The sequence below is a fragment of the Sander lucioperca genome, chromosome 17, assembly GCF_008315115.2.
Source record: "Sander lucioperca isolate FBNREF2018 chromosome 17, SLUC_FBN_1.2, whole genome shotgun sequence".
Classification (NCBI taxonomy): Eukaryota; Metazoa; Chordata; class Actinopteri; order Perciformes; family Percidae; genus Sander; species Sander lucioperca.
In genome coordinates this window covers 11,640,954-11,659,764 of record NC_050189.1, presented here as the reverse complement: position 1 = coordinate 11,659,764, position 18,811 = coordinate 11,640,954, and the positions used below count along the sequence as shown (strand labels likewise).

At 39.2% G+C, this 18,811-nt stretch overlaps 1 pseudogene; it reads left to right on the top strand.

Annotated features, from left to right (window-relative positions):
- The first annotated feature begins 3,612 nt into the window (after nucleotides 1–3,612).
- LOC116036176 lies at nucleotides 3,613–12,662 on the top strand (annotated as a pseudogene).
- Nucleotides 12,663–18,811: the final 6,149 nt, after the last annotated feature.

Sequence of the window (18,811 nt, the reverse complement as noted above, 5' to 3'; positions counted from 1 at the left end):
TTTAACTTCCTCCATGTTGAGGTCAGCCACAAAATGAGAAACTGATAAACCACCACAGCTGTGCTTCTGCCTGTAAAAACACTCGCTGTATCTGAAACTGGTGGTATTCAGACAGAGGTGGGGCCAACAAGTCCTCCAAATGAAATGACAGAATATGTATTTTGTAACTGACCTTTAAAACGACACAGAAGTGTTTTATGATCTGATGAAACATCATGTGTCTGTGAAGAATGAATCTGTTTTATGATGTGAGACCACTATAGTTCAGGTTTGGTTAGACACCAACAAGACTTGGTTAGTTTCAGGGAAAGATCCTGTTTGGGTTGAAATAATCTCTTTGTTTAGGTTACGGGGAATTCATCGTCATGGTTGAATAATATTTGAGACTTTTGTAGAAGAATTAATACATTATACATAATCTTCATGTTGTTCCAAGAATTTTATTTTACTCTGCAGCCCTCGCTTTGAATCTGTACTTATCACCTCATACTACAGTATATATTTCAGTACTTGTGTAGATATATACCTTTTCCACATAACCTATGCAGTACACAATGACATAGAGACCTTTTTTCACGGCAGACATGTTGACATGTCATAGTAGGAAAAGCACAGGTGTCTTCAAACCCATTAATGATGGCTGCATTCCAGTTAGGAGAGACCCTGGTGTTGTTCATGCTGACTCACTGAGATATCTTACTGGGACACTTGATGGAACTGAGCCATCGTTAAGGTTATCAATTTCAGCTGTGCTTTTCCTACTATGACAAGTCAACATGTCTGCTGTGAAAAAGGTCCTTTGTGGTGAAAGTCGACTCGTATCACTCAGCTATATCTACTGCTCTTCATACTACTCATGCTGCACATACTCACTACTCTTATGTTACTGTTTCTGCACTACAATGGTACTGTTACCACACTGCACACAGCTGTACATACTGTCCATATCTATATGGTTCTGAATAATATATATATATATATATATATATATATATATATATATATATATATGTATGAGTATGATGACGTCAGACTATCTATTCTGTGCTGCTGCTGTGAAGAATAAAACCTTCACACTGCTGCCCTCTAGTGTCTACAACAACACACTGTTACAACCTGTACTGCTAACGTCACAATACAACCTTCATTAATCATTCCAGTCTCTGGTCTTCCCCCAGATTGAGGAACAGACTAAAGGTTGAGTCTCTGAGAACTTCAGCTTTCTATCAGAGCTAGTAGAAGTACTGCTAATATTTGTGAGAGTAACATTTACTGTATTGTATCAGCTGCAGTAGAAATAGTATTTTAATTGAACTAATATAACAACAACTATACCAGTAATACTTGTCATTGACTGTTGTGTGTTTCTTTATCCACGAGATATCACTGTTTTTTCTTTGCCAGTAAAAACAAGAGGTAAGAGCATCATCATGTCGTCATGGCGACCATCATCATCAGCATCACCTGGATACCCTTGCACTTCTCTGACTAACCACAGGGTGACACTCTTTCTCTTTGGTGGTTACTGTCAGCCCCGGCAGCAAACACAGAAACCCCCCGTGAGATAAAGTTGAGTTTGAAATGTGTCCCACGGCCATGTTGGAAGAGCTTCTTTATTGTTGTGACAGCGATCTAAGAGCATGAAGAGACATGTGATGTCAGACATGTTTGTCTGCTGATACAGCTGCAGTATGTCGTCATTCTTCCAACAGTTCTTCATGGTGACAATGATCAAACTGTTCAGAGTTATAGCATTTAAATAGCACAAACATCCCTTAACATAATATTAAATGTGTCATAACTGTTCCTTAATCTTCTTAAAGGAACAGACTGACATCTGTCTGCTTTGGTTTGACTTGTTATTCTATTTAAAGGAGTTAAAGGAGAAAACATTGTCTGAAAGCATTAAATAAGCAAAGAAGCTGCTGTTTGTTGGGGGAAATGGTACTTTATAATATGTTTTATTAATTGCTTGTTTGATTTGCATTGAGAGATGGTTTTATGGAAAGTACCCCATGCCAATCTCTAGGTATGGTGAAGGGGATGTGATGATGTGGGGTATTTTAATTTCATAGGCCAAGGGAACTGTATCAGGATGCATAGTATCCTGGATCCATGAAATAACTGGCCTTTAAAAATAAAATAAAACATAGGGGTGTGTATACTTATGCTAATTTTGTTAATTAAGGCATTAAGATTATTTTTTTTATTCCTCTTTTTAGTCAACTTTAGCATGGGTTCCTAAACTTATGAGCAGCACTGTATACCAAGAATATACTAATAATTCAGGTCAGACTACAGAAAGACATTTTTATTACACATAATCTTCTCACTGGTTATAACAGACATCACATCACTACAATCTGGCTTCTGTCTGTTTGCTTCCTGTTTGATTTAGAATTGATTTTAAGATTGAACTGATCACTTTTAAAGCTGGTCTGGGTCTGGCTCCAAGCTATACAGCGGAGATGTTGACCCCATAAGAGCCAGTTTCCAGCCTGAGATCCTCAGGTCTCCCTTGTGGTCGCTCCAAAGTCCAGACTTGAATCTAAAGGTGACCTTTGACCTTCAGGACCCCTCCACTTTGGAACGACCTTCCTAAAGGCTGTTTGATGATTCTGCATCAACTCCACGCCGTCGCTACGCCGTCGCTCCTACGGAGTTGAGACCCTTTCGGAGTTCTGTGTCGGGGTCGCTTTGCATCGTGATGCATTTCACCACCATAATGCTGGGGGGGGGGGGGGGGCCTGTGTCTGTGTCGCTCACCACCGAAATGGTACTCAGAATGGCAAACCCCATAGACTGTCATGATAAAATATTAACCTTATTTGTTTGGCCTTTTCTTGCTTAGATTTTGTAAAAAGTATCGAGAAATAGACCCAGTAAAATCCATTGACCTAGTTACTGTAACCAGAAAATATGCCTGAGTTTATTTACAAACCTTATGTCAGTGAACTAGCATGTTGCTACTCCCCACAGTAGGCTGCTGGAAACACAGACTATCAACACAGAGGACCAGTTGACCAATCACAGTCCTTACAGAGGGGTCTGTGGGGGTATGCAGTCGATTCGATAAATCAGCCTTAATGAGACAAAGCTCACAGAATCAGTAAACTCTTTCAAATCCCTTCTTAAAACACAGTTTATAGACTAACTTTAATGTGATGTTCACTCCATTTTATATATCTTTATTTTTAATTGCTCTTTATTTTAATAATTGATTTTTTTGCTTTAACCTTTTTGTTTGTATTTCTTGTCTTTGTCCAATCCTTCTTATTATTGTTATTATCATATACAAGACATTTTGACATGTTATTAGTGTGAATAATAAATGTCTGAATTCCATTTATCTGCTTCAGTTTCAGGGTCCTGTATTGTTCCTGTTGGCTGTCTCACCATCATGGTTTACGGCAACACTTGAACACAACAGAGCCATCCTTCATGTTACACTTGTGCTTTTCCTTCTATGACAAATGAAGTCAAAATGTCTGCAGTGAAAAAGGCCTGTTGTCAGACAGCAGCCTTATCTGTCTGCTGCAGGGGCTGATGGGAGATGTGAGGAGCTGTTAGAAACCACGTGGTCCTCGTCTGATCTCACAGCTCGTCCTTGTTTGGCCTCAGTTGCATCAGAGCTCCACTTCTCCCCAGGTTCACCAGAGGAAACACCACTGAACTAAATGCTTTTCCTCCCAGCTGCTGCTCTGTGCTGTCTGTGTTCAGGTGAGTGTTTCCAGCCAATCAGGAGCCAACAAACTCCACCTTTAACAAACACTGGCTCACACTCACCTTCATCTACCTGTCTGTTTCTCTACAGCGCTGGCTGCCATGGCAACACAGCTGATTCAGGATGATTTAACATTGACCAGGAGAGTTGGTGGAAACGTCTCCTTCAGCTGTCACACTGAGCAGTGTTACGGTTATTATATATACTGGTACCAGAAGAGAGACACAGAAACATTCACACTGATTCTTGCTATTGGCAAGAGCAATGGTGACATAGATAAGAGTTACAATCATCCTCAGGAAGATGATTTCTCAGCTGTAAATAAACAGAGCGGCTGGGAGTTGCAGATCAAGAAAGTTAAACTCAATCATTCAGCCACCTACTACTGCTCCTGTGAGACGTTTGTTCCCCACAGTGAGAAAGTCTCCCTGCAGCCTGAACAAAAACCTCCAGATGAACAGATGTCAAACAGTGTTTGTGACAGGAAGAGATCAGTAAACCACAGCCCAGGTTCACATATTTCACCTCCATCTCAGCCAGAGTCACAAACAGTGTTGGGCAGTAACGCATTACTAAGTAATCTATTACTGTTATATTATTAGGATACTTTCCCCAGTAATGAGTAGTGTAAGGGATTACAATTTCCAAAACAGTAATTATATTACACCTATTAAGCCAATTCTAGAGTAATATAGTAATATAACAAGTACAATAACTAATTAGTTTTGATACTAAGTAATATGTAAGGTAATATTACTTTTTAAGTAGTAATAAGTAACAAGTAACTGATTCCACTTCCTGAGTAAGTTGTCTAACACTGGTCACAAACACACTGAACTGAGCTGAAGTTTATTTTCTTAACAACACAGCAATTATTTAAAAGGTAGGAGGATCACAACTCTTTCTACTTCAGATAAAAACAGACTACATTACAACACACAGACATTAAACATTATTTTTGACCCAACTTCCTGGTTAAATTCTGCCTTAAATAAATGCCTTATTTCAGAAAATAAAACTTTATATTACACACACTTTTACATTGTTATTGCATTACATTAAATTAAAATCTATAAAAAAAACACACTTCCCAATGTCAATTTAACATCAATAAGACATCAAACAGATGTCAAAATTACGTCACGAAAAATGTAAAAAATGACTCTTCCTGGTGGTGGAGGAGGAGGAGGCTTCTGGTGACTCCGGTGATGGCACGGTCTTTGACTGGGCCACGTTCAGGCTGAGGGTGTAGAAGCAGTCAGCTGTGGCCATGTTGTGGCACATACAGGTGGCCACCATCTTCCGCTGCTCGACAGAAGGTTGTTCTTGACCTTAAAACAGTAGAAGAAAAAAAGATTGCTACTGTTAGTTAAGCCAGCAGAGTTTTAATGAAATCCAGCATGAACAGATAAGTGACTGAGGAGAACTTACATGAGCAGACACAGCGGTCCTCAGGTCAGTGAAGTTGGGGGACCTTTTAAGGCCCATCTCCGCCCATGCTACCTGCAGGTGGTGCAAGAAGTTTTAGCATGGGCCCTTCCAAGCCGTGAAGAAAAAGCAGCTGGTTCGGTGGCTTGCTGGCCGCCCGCAGCTGCAGCCACCTCTCCAGCCAGAGAAACTCGTCAGTCTCCAAGAACATTTGGGCCCCCCCAAAAGACTTGTTAGTCTCGTGTTCCCTGATCTGCAATACACAGAAAACGGACAGACTCTTTCAGAGGAAACATTAACAAAAACAACAGACTCACAAGCAGTGATGACAACAGTACACAAGTCGAGATTTTTATACTATTATTATCACAAAACCCTCATTGCCAGGCTTGTGCTCCTCTGCAGCCTCCTCGACCTCACAAACCCGGAGGTTACTGAGTAACCCCGGGCGATGGCCGTAAATGGAGGCTGTGAAGGCCGCAAAGTAGCCGTAAAAACGGTACCGCAGCGACGGTGTGGTTCTCCTCCAGGGCGTCTGAAAGGAGAGAAGAAAAAGTATTTCAGCACACGGAGGGAAAGATAAACACACACAAACACACACAAGGACACATCACTATGCACGGCAGGCTTCCGTTGGAGATGGACTATTTTGGCTATTTTGGAAAGAGGGATGCACACTTACCCAGCAGCTCTGGGATCCTCAGTGTGGCCCCCTCCTGGCACCGCTTCAGGTCCTCGCAGGATAATATCCTGGCCATCTTGTGGCTTTTCACTGCCACTGGTGCAGGACAACGTTCCTGGTTGTGTCTGTGATGCACTTTGTGACGGGGCGCAGCACGCTCACCACATCCATCGCAGTCAGGTGAGACTGGGCAGGCAAGGTTTCCCCAAAGTATTTGAGGAACTGCTGTATGTTCCTCAGGTAGAAATTTGCCGTTTTGATGGTCTTGCCTACGGACTGGACGTGGGCTGTGTATCTGCAGAAACATAGGCTTTGAGTTAGTCACTGTTCACATCAGGTGTGTGTCATAACCACTTCACAATAATTCATTTGGAAAGTCACACTTACTTTTGGATGCCATTAATGTTCCTTAAAAACAGCCAACTGAACAATTCAGTCCGTCCCTTTGCCAGGTAAAATATAAAAGATCTGACCCTCGACACATTGGACTGTGCATTTTCCAGCTGCTTGGCAGCTCTTAAAAGAAACTACATGAAGTACTTAATACATAACTTCTAGTAACGTTACACAAACAATTAAAAACACATGCAATATGGAAACGTGAGCATTCAAAATAGGCTACATGATAGCCGAATACAAATTTTCTCCTTTTTCTGCATGTTCACTTTCAGCAAGCAAGATGGCGGCGTTTGTCTTTTAAAATGGTGATTGAGTGATTATTTAGGGTATTTCACACTGTTCCTTAAGGTCTCCTAATAGGGTATGTAACATTGGTTGGGCTGAAAATTGCCCGAATGCTATTTTATTAGGCCCTTAACTAGGGCTTTGACTCCGAACTTCGATATTCGAATATTAAAAAAAATATTGATATTCGAACGAATATTAGGCAGCCCTTAATATTCGAATTTCGAACCTGTTATGGGCATTATTTTTTTGTAAATGTGTTTGCTTGTAAACCTTGTTTTCAATTCAGATTCCGAGGCTTTTTCACGCATTTCAAAATGTAACTACACGTCGCGGCGACGCACGTCACTCGGCCGTGGCTTGGTAGCGCATGCCTGGTTCTCTTTCTCCATAAACAACGTAAAATCAAGGAGAGGGTTAACTTCTCCTGGTTCTCTTTCTCCATAAACAACGTAAAATCAAGGAGAGGGTTAACTTCTCCTGGTTCTCCTTCTCCATAAACAACGTAAAATCAAGGAGAGGGTTAACTTCTCCTGGTTCTCCTTCTCCATAAACAACGTAAAATCAAGGAGAGGGTTAACTTCTCCTGGTTCTCCTTCTCCATAAACAACGTAAAATCAAGGAGAGGGTTAACTTCTCCTGGTTCTCTTTCTCCATAAACAACGTAAAATCAAGGAGAGGGTTAACTTCTCCTGGTCCAGATGTCTCACCGTGGTCAGAAAGAACAGAGGAGACACTTTGTTTCTCTCACTAAGATTATAGAGTCGCTACTCGCTCTGAAGCTACCGGTAATCACCGTCACTCTCTCACAACACACACACACACACACACACACACACACACACACACACAAACACACACACACGGCTCGACGCACACACCAGCGCAAAAGTATGAACATCAGACCACTTACGTAGGCTACGGTGAAATATCCGACCTTCCTGTTGAAAGCATATTGTTTGTGTTTAATCCAGGGTCTAACTTTTAATTTAAAAAAGAACAGTGGTGGCAGCAAAGCCCGTCTACGGAAAGCCGTTCCACTCCCTATTAAGCCCCATTGTACCTACTTTGGTTGCAGTTCCACCAGAGTTCCACTGGGGGTGATCACGGTCCAGTGCTAAATGAATGGGACCCTATGGAGCTAGACGGCTAAATTTGTCTCTTTCGCCTGATTGTCGTTGAGAAATCTCAGATTTGATTGTAGTTTTTGCAAGTTCAACATGGATTATAGGTCGAAAGTTGAATGAACGAGTACTTATGCCCTTTAGATTTGTTACAGGTTGAGTCGTTGTTGCCCATAACACGCTAGCATTCTGCTAATGAATGCTGATTGGTCAGTGAAGGACTGATTACGATCGGAGATCCCGCTTGACGGCATCCGAAGCAGAACCAGAATGTCAGAGTGAATATTTCGGCGTGGTCTTTAAAACATTAGCAAACCTCTTTCTAGCACGTGTATTAACAGGGAGAGTCTAACCTGTCAGCTGTGTAGTATTAACAGGGAGAGTCTAACCTGTCAGCTGTGTAGTATTAACAGGGAGAGTCTAATCTGTCAGCTGTGTTGTCGATGCCTCGAGAGAACAAAGGAAGTGACTCAGAGCTCGCCGTAAAGCAGAATCTCTGGCCGTATATGTGTATGACGTCATTGACATTTTAAAAGGCTTTTTAGAACAAAAAAGCCACTTTAAAAAAATCTAACACCCAGCAGTGTGAATTTTCTTGGCCTCCCCTTTCAAATGCAACATTCAAATTACTAAACAAAAAATTATATCCTGAGAAAAGTGGATTTTGAGGGGTATAGCTCCATAGAGTCCCATTCATTCTGCACTGGCCTGTGAGCGCCCCCTATATGGAACTCTGGTGGAACTGCAACCAGTTCAGAAGCCGGAAGTAACGAGAGAGTGGAACTTCTTCCCTTATTACAAATTCTTTGATATAACCCAGAAACTGGGTTGAAGAAATGACCCAGGAGTTTTTAGTGTGTGAGGTGTTCCTGATGTCTGAGTGAGGGTGGCCCCTCCCCTGGATATAAGAGAGGCTGGGAGACAGAAATCTGTCTCTGACACTGGAGCAGCTGATCACCGTTGGTTTCTCTTCTCTTCTTTTGGGTTTCTTTGCTTTGAGGATGGAGGTCTGGTAGTCTAGTTTTCTCAGCTTTGTTTCTGTTAGTTAGTTACTACTTTTTAGTTTGGGGGGGGGGTTCTGGGTCTGACGGCCCTTGATGGGTTTAATCAATAATAGTTAATTTGTGAATACATCTTAATTTACTTTAACTAATCCTCAGGTTTGGTGTTATTCGATATGTTGACGGTCACATTTAAGTTGTGTTTGTTTGCTGTGGCCGTAACATATTTGGGGGCTCGTCAAACGGTCAGGTGTGTAGATCTCTAGAGTGTGGTTGTGATTTGGTGAATACCTTGGTTGTGGCGTTGTGTGATGAGGCCTTCCTGAAGGGTGTGTTGTCAGTAACTACACTGCAACACACAGACATTATACATTTATAGTAATGGAGAATATAAAAATGTGAGCTGATGATGTTACTGGATAAAAACTTATCAAAGTCAGTAGGATTCATCCTCTGAGGAACATGAACGTCTGAACCAACGATCCACAGAGACACTCTGCTAGTGGGTCTAAAAAGGACATAAAAGAAGAGACAGTCATGTTAATATGAACATTAGAGAAACACATCATGGAGCTGGAATATGATACTGGTTAAAAATTTGGACTGGTTCACCTCAGCAGACACATTCAACAGCTGACAGGTTTTTGTATCACTCAGTTTCACTGTGAGAGGCAGGTCGAGGGTACTACATCTTTGGCTCTGGAACTAAACTGATTGTATCAGGTAAGAATAAACATTAATTTCCTTCAGTTGTTTTATTGAACAAGTTGAAAATGTGTTTTAATGAGTTTCTGCTGCTTCAGGCTTCACATGTTAGTTTTTTCATCATTAGAAGAGAATTCTTGCAGCCATGCAGCTATTGTTACATAAAAAGGTTCATAGTTCCTGAAAACATGTTTAAATCTCACTGCACAACTCCAGTTATTCTTTATTTCTGCAGGAGATTAAACTGATTTATAGAAAAAGTTTGATGAAATGTTAGAAACATACAGTATTTGATCCTCTCAGTTAATCAGCAATAAGATAATATATGATGTTAAACATAATCTAATATATGTCAGTAAATGTACTTTTTTAAACCAGTATAAATTTAATTATGTTGTTTAGGATAATTAATAAATCATTTTTAAAATGTATTGTATTTTATATGATGGTACATTTGTCTTTTAGTGGAAGATATATTTATACATGAAGACAGAGATTTATATTACAATAAATATAAGTTATAACTTAACTTATATATTCATATACATGATACACAATGATATATAACAGCACAAACATATATTTATATGTATCTCAGCGTACTTTTAATATAAATAGTATTTGATGATTAACATAATCTGAACATTTTATTGTAATTGTGTATAAAAGGTAAAATTGTTATGAAAAAACTATGAAATTACTGATATATTGATTTGTTTCTTAAGCAATTAGAGTAACATATAAGGTGGTAAATATATATGTTATATGTAGCCTATTGTAGTAATTAAAATGATAATTATATTTTATGAAAAGATAAATATGTAATTTATTTTAATATGTAAGTTAACTCTACAACACATTTCCTTTGTGTGAAGGAACATTTTATAATTATTATGTTAATTTACAATCAGGGATCAAGATAGTCCGTTTATTATATTGCAGTTTTTATTTAAATTTGATATATCATAAAAACAACCCGTTCTCACTCCGAACTCGTAAAATAAGGACGTTTGGACAGTGGCTGTCAGCGTCTGAAGAGACGCTAAAAGCTCCTTCAGCGTGTTTGTAGAGAGCACCAGGGAGAGCAGCAGCTACATGGAGCTTGAATATGACTTAGCATTAAGAGAGACTACGGTAGAGAGTAGTATGAAAGACTGAAAATCTGCATAGGGAGGTTGGTTGGGGGGGTGGATGGGTCAGACCACACAGGACTTTCACCCAGGAGACCGGGGATCGTGTCCCGCGTGTCACGTTTCCTAAACCCAACCGTCCCGTTCTTGTCCCGCGTGTCCTGGAAACGTAAGCCCACCCACCATCTTTTCCTAAACCTAACTGGTCAAAAATGGGCCGCATAGTCCCGACCCAGCACGTTTAGATAAAACACGTTTAGATCTGACACTAAAGGAGACTTTTATCATCAATAACAACGCCAAAGGAACCTGACCAAGCGTCTGGATTTTAGGAGATGGGAGTGAGAATCTGTTGAATAAAAATCATTCACGGTTTAATGTTGAGAAGTTTTTAACGTAAAAATGATTTCTACTCGTTCGAAGTCAATCTTTATTGGCTCCTATACAAATAGTTTTTCATTATTTGTTATCAAATAAGGACTAAGACTCAAATAAATAGTTATATTTGATCTTTATATAAAATGTATAAACACATCATGAACAGAGTCATAGATGAGTTAAAGTTCATACTGAAAGTGGAGGCTGTTATTTAAAAAAAAAACTATCAAATCTAATAACAATTACTTAACTTACCAGAGAGACAGTGATTTCTATCTGTTTTTGACCACATACATTTAAAATATAAATTATTGAAATCTTTTTTGTTGTTGTTATATTTACTTGCCCCGGGCCATGGGGCAACACTTATTGTTGAACATTTTATTGTAGTTGTGTATAAACGTGAACATTGTTGTTAAAATTATGAATTTTTTTTATGAATTGTGTAGTTTCAATATATATTAAAATATGTTTTATAAATTGTAATAATTGAAAATTGCTCAAGTATTAAATGTGAAAGTAAATGTTATTTATTATAATATAGAAAGACATTATCCATTATATGAAGGGAAATGTCATTACTAATAATAATTATAGTGAATAGACTTTGTACATTAATCCATAATTGTCTTTAGTCTCCATATAAGACGTGCTGACATGAGATGATCCGTGTGTTTGATATGAAGGTGAATACAGTATATGTAGTGAACTTTGTGCTGTATTGATGAGTAGTTTAGTGATCAGAGTCCATGTAGTTTCCAGGATCAGACTGAATGCAGTGCTGTAAGCTGCTGTTGACTGTGTGAATGTGTGTCTGTGCTGCTTGTTGCTGCTGTCAAACTTCAGATGAGCCGGTAGTGAAGCCCGTGGTGAGCGTGTACCCAGCAGCATCCAGAGCCCACCTGGAGGGGAAGAGCTCCCTGCTGTGTCTGGCCTCAGCCATGTTTCCTCCTCTGGTCAAGTTCTCCTGGAAAAGACGAAAGGAGAATGGTCCTCTGGAGGATCTGCTCCCTGCTGAGAGAGAGCTGCTGGAGCTCAGAAAGTCGGGACACACCGTCGCCATCTTGCTGATCCATCAGCAAGCAAACAGCACATATAAATACCACTGCTATGTCCAGCACGAAGGGGGCACAGTGGTTGCCCAAACAGAACAATGTAATGGAGGCTCAGTGACTGTGTTCAGCAGAGATTCAGCTTCATGTCGAGACGCTGTCAAAGAGAGCAGAGGACTGACTTTTCTCACTGCAACTCCAGTGTTTTCTCTAGGTTTGTAGAAGACTTAGGTGCACGTATTTGGCTGGGGGTTTAGAGAAAATTAATGATTTTTAATAAAACTATGCATTTTACACCATTTTGGACCATGATTATTACCATATTTGTGTCTACAATATTGGAAAAGCTAGAGCAGATAATAAATAAATAAAACTCAAAAAGCTTAAAGACAAAACTTGCTAAACCAACTACAATCATTAGATTTGAGAAAAGTCTTTGAGTTTAGTTTTAAGCTCACAGTCATTTGGCGTACGTGGTGCCCAAATGCCCTGCATGCAACACCTTACAATAAACCCTGAACTCTAAACTATTTACTGCTTTTCTATTTCAGAGGATTCTACTCTTCCACCATCACCACCATCACCACCGTCTCTTCCACCAGCAGCTTCTGTCCCGTCTCAGTACCAAGTGAAGTTGTTCTGTCTGCTGTACACACAGCTGATAGTGAAGAGTCTGGTGTACTGCTGTGGACTCTCTCTGCTGATGATCCTCAGAAACAAGGGACCGTCCACCAACTGAACACATGCTGACTGACTCACCATTGAATCTCATCAATTCATCTCATTTATCACTTTAATCAGTATTCACAGATATCATTTATGATGTGTTGTGGTTGTCATCCTAACCATATAAATACATATATATATATATCTTAGCAGTTACTAAATTTAAATTCTGTAATGTTGATACTTGAGTTTATTTCTACTTTTAATTGTGACTTGTATAATGATAGATTATTTGAATAATCAGCTGTCTGGTAGATATTTCATAGTTCATAGTATTTTTTCTGTTCTTGTGTTTCTCTGTAATACATTATGCAGAGTGTGGCAACTTTGTCAGTTTTTTTCAGTGTAACATTCTTAATGAATGTAAATAAACATATAAAAGTTTCTGTTTTTTTTCATCCTTGTTTTTTGGATTTCATTCAAATAATTACATTCAGAATCATTGTCATTGGACAGCTAACCAAAGATAACAAATATATGTAACCAGTTGTTGTTTACTAATCAGTAGGTGTGGTTGTTCCACGCTGGAGTCTTCTCGAGGACAAATCTTTTATGGTGAGTTGCTCGGTAATACCTACGGCCGTGTGGTGTGTGGGGCACAGGTTTTTGTAATCATAAAATTATTTAAAAATGGGCTCCTCTCACCCAGATGCACCACAGAGCACCACAGGAAATCGTTCCTGCCTGTGGTCATTAAACTTTACAACACCTCCCTCGGAGAGTCACACACCACCTCTCAGTAATCATCTCAAACATAGACAATCACTTTTTTTTTTTGCACTCTTTGCACATTAATACTCTACATATGTTTTAAATTTGTAAATTTGTCTGTTGTACATTTGTTCTTCTATATATACACTACCGGTCAAAAGTTTGGGGTCACTTAGAAATTTCCATTCCAGACAGAATACCAGCTGAGATCAGTTGCATTGTTTTTTTAATCGGGGCAACAGTTTTCAGATTACATTATGTGTTTACATAATTGCAAAAGGGTTCTCGACTGTTGTAGACAGAAGTGTCTGATCTTTAATGCAATATCTACATTGCCCGTTATCATCAACCATTCATCCAATGGTCCAAAGGCCCATTCTGTTTATTAATCTGATATTATTTTAAAAGGCTAACTCAGAAAACATTGGAGAGCCCTTTTGCAATAATGTAATCTGAAAACTGCTGCCCTGGTTAAAAAAACAATGCAACTGATCTCAGCTGGTATTCTGTCTATAATGGAGTGGAATGGAAATTTTGAAGTGACCCCAAACTTTTGACCGGTAATGTATATATATATAGTTATATATATTTATATTCTGTTCCGAATATATATATATGTTGTCTGTATAATATATGTTGTTTGTATATCTGGAGTTTGTAACAATAATAATTTCCCCCTGGGATTATTATAGTATTTCTGATTCTGATTCTGATTCTTAGCATTCACTTGGGTCGTGCTGTTTGTGAGGCACAGGAAAGGTCCATAGACATTTTTACTGTCTTTTAAATTATCTTAAAAAAAATAAACAATAAAGAGTAAAGCTCTACGCTGATGAAAATATTATTTTAACACAAGAACAAACAGCAGAGCAAGCTGTTTTGAAGATACAACTGGATTTATCTTCCATAAGATGTCTTCTTTAGGACAAGCAGAAAGAAAACATTTATTTTACTACACTTTGTTGATTTGTGCCTGTAGATTTCTCCTAAATTCAGCAAAAGTTAACATTATATAATGCCTTGTTGGCATTTTTAGGGCCTGAGCGTCGACAGCGGCGAAGGCCCTATTGAAACTAAGGGAATTCTTCCTTTCCTTTCCTTTCCTTTCCTTTCCTTTCCTTTCTTCTGGCAAATGAATTGCCTTCTTGAGGGGCTTACCATACTCAAAAACTCACCAAAATCGGTGGTCACATCAGTTCATAAAAAGTAAATAAAAAATAAATAAAAAATAAAAAAAGTAAGTAAATAAAATAAAAAAGTAAATAAAAAATGAAAAGCATTTATGCGCTTGTGTCGTGCACTGCCCACTAACCAAGGAAGAACAGTAAAAAAAAGTATTTGCCTCTCGGCTCAGACACAGAGATCTAGTTGGTCTGATGAAAAAGCAACTTCAAATATAGTAACATTTTTTGGCAGTAACGGTAACAGCGTTATTAAGATGGGAAGAGTAATCAATTAGATTACTCGTTACTGAAAAAAAGTAACGCCATTAGTAACGGCGTTATTTGTAATGCCGTAATTCCCATCACTGGCGCAGAGGCGCGAGGGCCCATCCAACGCTGCTTGCAGCTTTAATTAAACATTAAATTTCACAAAACTTGTAATACAAAAACTAATGGTCTTAATGTAGGTAATCAACTGGGGAGGATTCATGGTGATTTTCATGGTGATATAAACACATATATATACATATATAAACACATTATTAAAGCGTATTCGGGGTGGCAGTAGCTCAGTCCGTAGGGGGTTGTGTTGGGAACCGGAGTGTCGCCGGTTCAAGTCCCAGTACGGACCAAAGTACAGAGTGTGGGTTGGTAGCTTGAGAGATGCCAGTTCACCTCCCGGGCACTGCCAGGTGCTCTTGAGCAAGGCACCGTACCCCCCCAACCGTTCAGGGCGCTGGTCCAGCACCGGCAGCCCACTCACTCTGACATCTCTCCATTTGTGCATGAATAGGTCCTGAGCATGTGTGTGTATTTCAGGCCTGTGTGTAGTGATTTATAACAAACAGAGTGTAAATTGTAATTTCCCCACTGGGGATCAATAAACAGTATAAATTAATTTACCTGTAGAGTCTTTAAAATATCTTAATTTTATAATCCGTATCTTTAAAAGTTTTGTTCTCAGAAGCTGAGCCAGAAATCTCTTCTTCAGTAGAACTTACATAAACCAAACTTTACACTTTCATTCCTATCTATAGGCTGATTTTTCTTTACATGGGGCTTTGTTCAGATATCATTCAGTCTGACTTGACTCCAACTGTAAACTGTAAAGTTCACCTTTGAGGGCTAAAATCCCCATAAATAAAGTCCATGGACGTGACCTCCAGGTGGGTCATCATTGTTGCTCTCTGGGCTCAGTTAAACTGTGTGTGGGTAGAGGGCTCAGTGGGAAAAAGGCTTCCAGACCACAAGAGAAAAGACACACAGCTGCAGAGAGGAAGAGGAGTTCCTGAGTGTTTCCAGCAGCAGCAGATATGAATCTGTTCTCAGTGGTTATTAGAAATCATAAAAAACTGTTGACAGCGAATCACCACTTCCTTTCCTGCAGCAGACGGGCTGTGTGGGTTTCTGCTCTGCAGCCTTTCTCACATTAACAACACAATGACAGTTACAACCATCCACTCTGGTTAAAGGATCATTCCAGGAACTTGAGTTTGAGTTCAGCTCTCAGTATTCACTCTCTCAGCTTGGATCTGTTATTAATCTGAGAAAGAAACAGCTCAAATCAAAAATAAAAATAAAATTAGTGAATAAAAAACAACCATGTGCAGTATATACAAAACCACAAACATCACATAAATTATATTTCTGTTTATTTTTAAGAATAAAGTAAACAAACAAAAATAGCAAAAATAAAAAGGGAATGAAAGTGTAAAAATGTTTTTTTCTTATTTTCCCCTTAAATCATAAATAATTGTTAACTTAAACTCTGATTCCTAAAACAGTGGATATTATGAATAAGAATGTGTAGTAATACATCATTATTATACATACACATAAACGTTTAAGAAGTCGACCGCAGTATTTTCCAAAAATAAGCGGTACATCTGTTATCATTGATCAGAGCGACAGAACACAAACCACAGAGACAAACAAGTCATCTTGTTGTTTCACCCCCTCAAAAAAACATCTGCATCTCTAACAGCAGAACTAGAGCGTCCATGTTAACATGTTAACATCAAACAACCTATCGCTGCACCGCCGTAACTCAAGCTTCTGAAAACACAATCATAATTTACATAACCAACCATACAGGTTGATTTCATCTTAAAGGAGCTTGCACACTGCTCCAACAAATACCAACAAACTCCAACATTCTAAAGTTGGTCGCTGTTGGCAACTAGAATGTTGGTAGTCTTTAGAATGTTCATGAACCAACTGCCAGTCCACACGGCCCAGACAGTAACAGACAAGACTGACTTTGGTCACCTAGTCCTACCTTTTCTTATTTGAGTTTTAGTGTAATATAACATGGATGAAATGGAGATCTTGTTGAATGTGGCTGAAGTAGTTCTGGTCTACCTGGCCTGTAAAGCTGCTAGCCGTGTACAGGAGAGACGGCAACCAAGACGAGCCAGGAGGAGACTGTGGTGTAAACCTTGGATATTGGGACATGTAAAACAGGGTGTCTATCCTAACTTGTGTCAAGAACTTCGCTCAGAAGATACTCCAGCTTTTGGGAATTTTGCCTGTTTTGCACCTCAAGGTTTTGAGGAATTACTCACTATGGTTACTCCACTAATTGCCAGAAAAAACACCCATTTTAGAGACAGCATTTCCAGCTGTTTGAATGTTGCCGTTTGTTGTAAAATGGGCGACATTGGTCCGACTTTCTCCAACTCCACCAGACCAGACTGGACATAAACTCTAACGACTCCATCCAACAAACGCCAACAAACACAGACGGCCGGCCCACACTGACCCAACTGTTGGAGTTTGTTGGAGTTTGTTGGAGCAGTGTGCAGGCTCCTTAAGGGGAGAAAATGTAACTAATAGATATCACCATGAACTTTCCCCATTTGATTACATTATTTAGGAAATTCATATTTGTATTACACGTTTTCTGAAATTTCAGAAGTATCTGTTCTGATTTAGGAGAAATCTACAGACACAAATAAACAAAGTGTAGTAAAATAAATGTTTTCTTTCCACTAATCTGAAAGAAGACATGTTAACACATTTTAGATTGTCCTCATGTCATTTTGAATACATTTGCCATATTTTTCTTTTCTTATTTTATTTTGTTGTAATAAATATTCGTTCGTCTTTGTGAGCTACCTATGTTAACTCTTAACCTCTGTGTTATGTTGTGTAATGTAATTTAGTTTTTCAGATTATTTTTTGGGGGGTTCTTTCCTTGATATACTCACCCATGTCCCTGTGTGTTCCTCTCTGTATACGTGTTTACTGCTGTCTGGGTTGTATTAAAATTGTATTTTATGTCATTTAAACTGTATGTATGTCTAATGTATTCATGTTCTAGCCCTCTTTCCCTTTCCCTAAGTGGCTTAGCCACTTGTCAGGCCTCCATTGTAAATAAGAACCTGTTCTTAATGACTGGCCTAAAAAAATAAAGGTGAAATAAAATAATATAATGTTTCATAATTGTTAGAGTTTGTTATGTTTCTGTTCCTGTATGTGTCATAAAATGTTTTAATATTGTCTGAATTATAGTTTTTTTGGACCCCAGGAAGACTAGCCGGTTGTCTAGGCGACAGCTAATGGGGCTCCTTATAATAACCAATAAAATGATGATGACCTCTGTCTCCTCCTGTTGTTACTTTGACACTGCTGTCCTCTGGTGGCTGCAGAGACTCACTGCTTCAAACTTATTCTGTAAGCAAAATATTTTGGTGTAAAAGCAGCAATAGGTGCTTTCCGACCGGATAGTACTTGTACTTTTTAGAGGAAAAGTACACTTCTAAGCAGTTCTAAGAACTACTCTCCCCCAAAATCTTTTTTCCCGTTTGCATTCCCACTGGCCAATTGGCCATATGGACTGGTAGGAGGGGTAAGGGAGTGACGCAAGCACGGCAACGGTCTTTATAGCATTGTCACTAGACCTTAGCGCCACATACAACAACAACAGATGATGCTAATACTTGTGTGCACTGTTGTTTCTGTATGTAAATGTGCATGTGCATTCTCGTGTGTAGTGTCGACGTATGTGTGTGTGTGTGCTCAACACAGACGGGGCTTTATTATACTCGGAACAGACCCCGCCTCTGTTTGCTGCGCTGTGGACGTGTGTGTGTGTGTGTGTGTGTGTGTGTGTGTGTATGTGTGTGTGTGTGTGTGTGTGTGTGTGTGTGTGACGGCCGGCGAGCTGCAGGACACGCTTGTGTAGTTTAACTCCAAAAAGACAGTTAACCACAGGTTCCCGTTAATCTTATGATGGACATGTGTTGTGATATTTAAACAAACGGACCGTCAACGGCGAAATAAAAGCCTCTTATTTACGAGA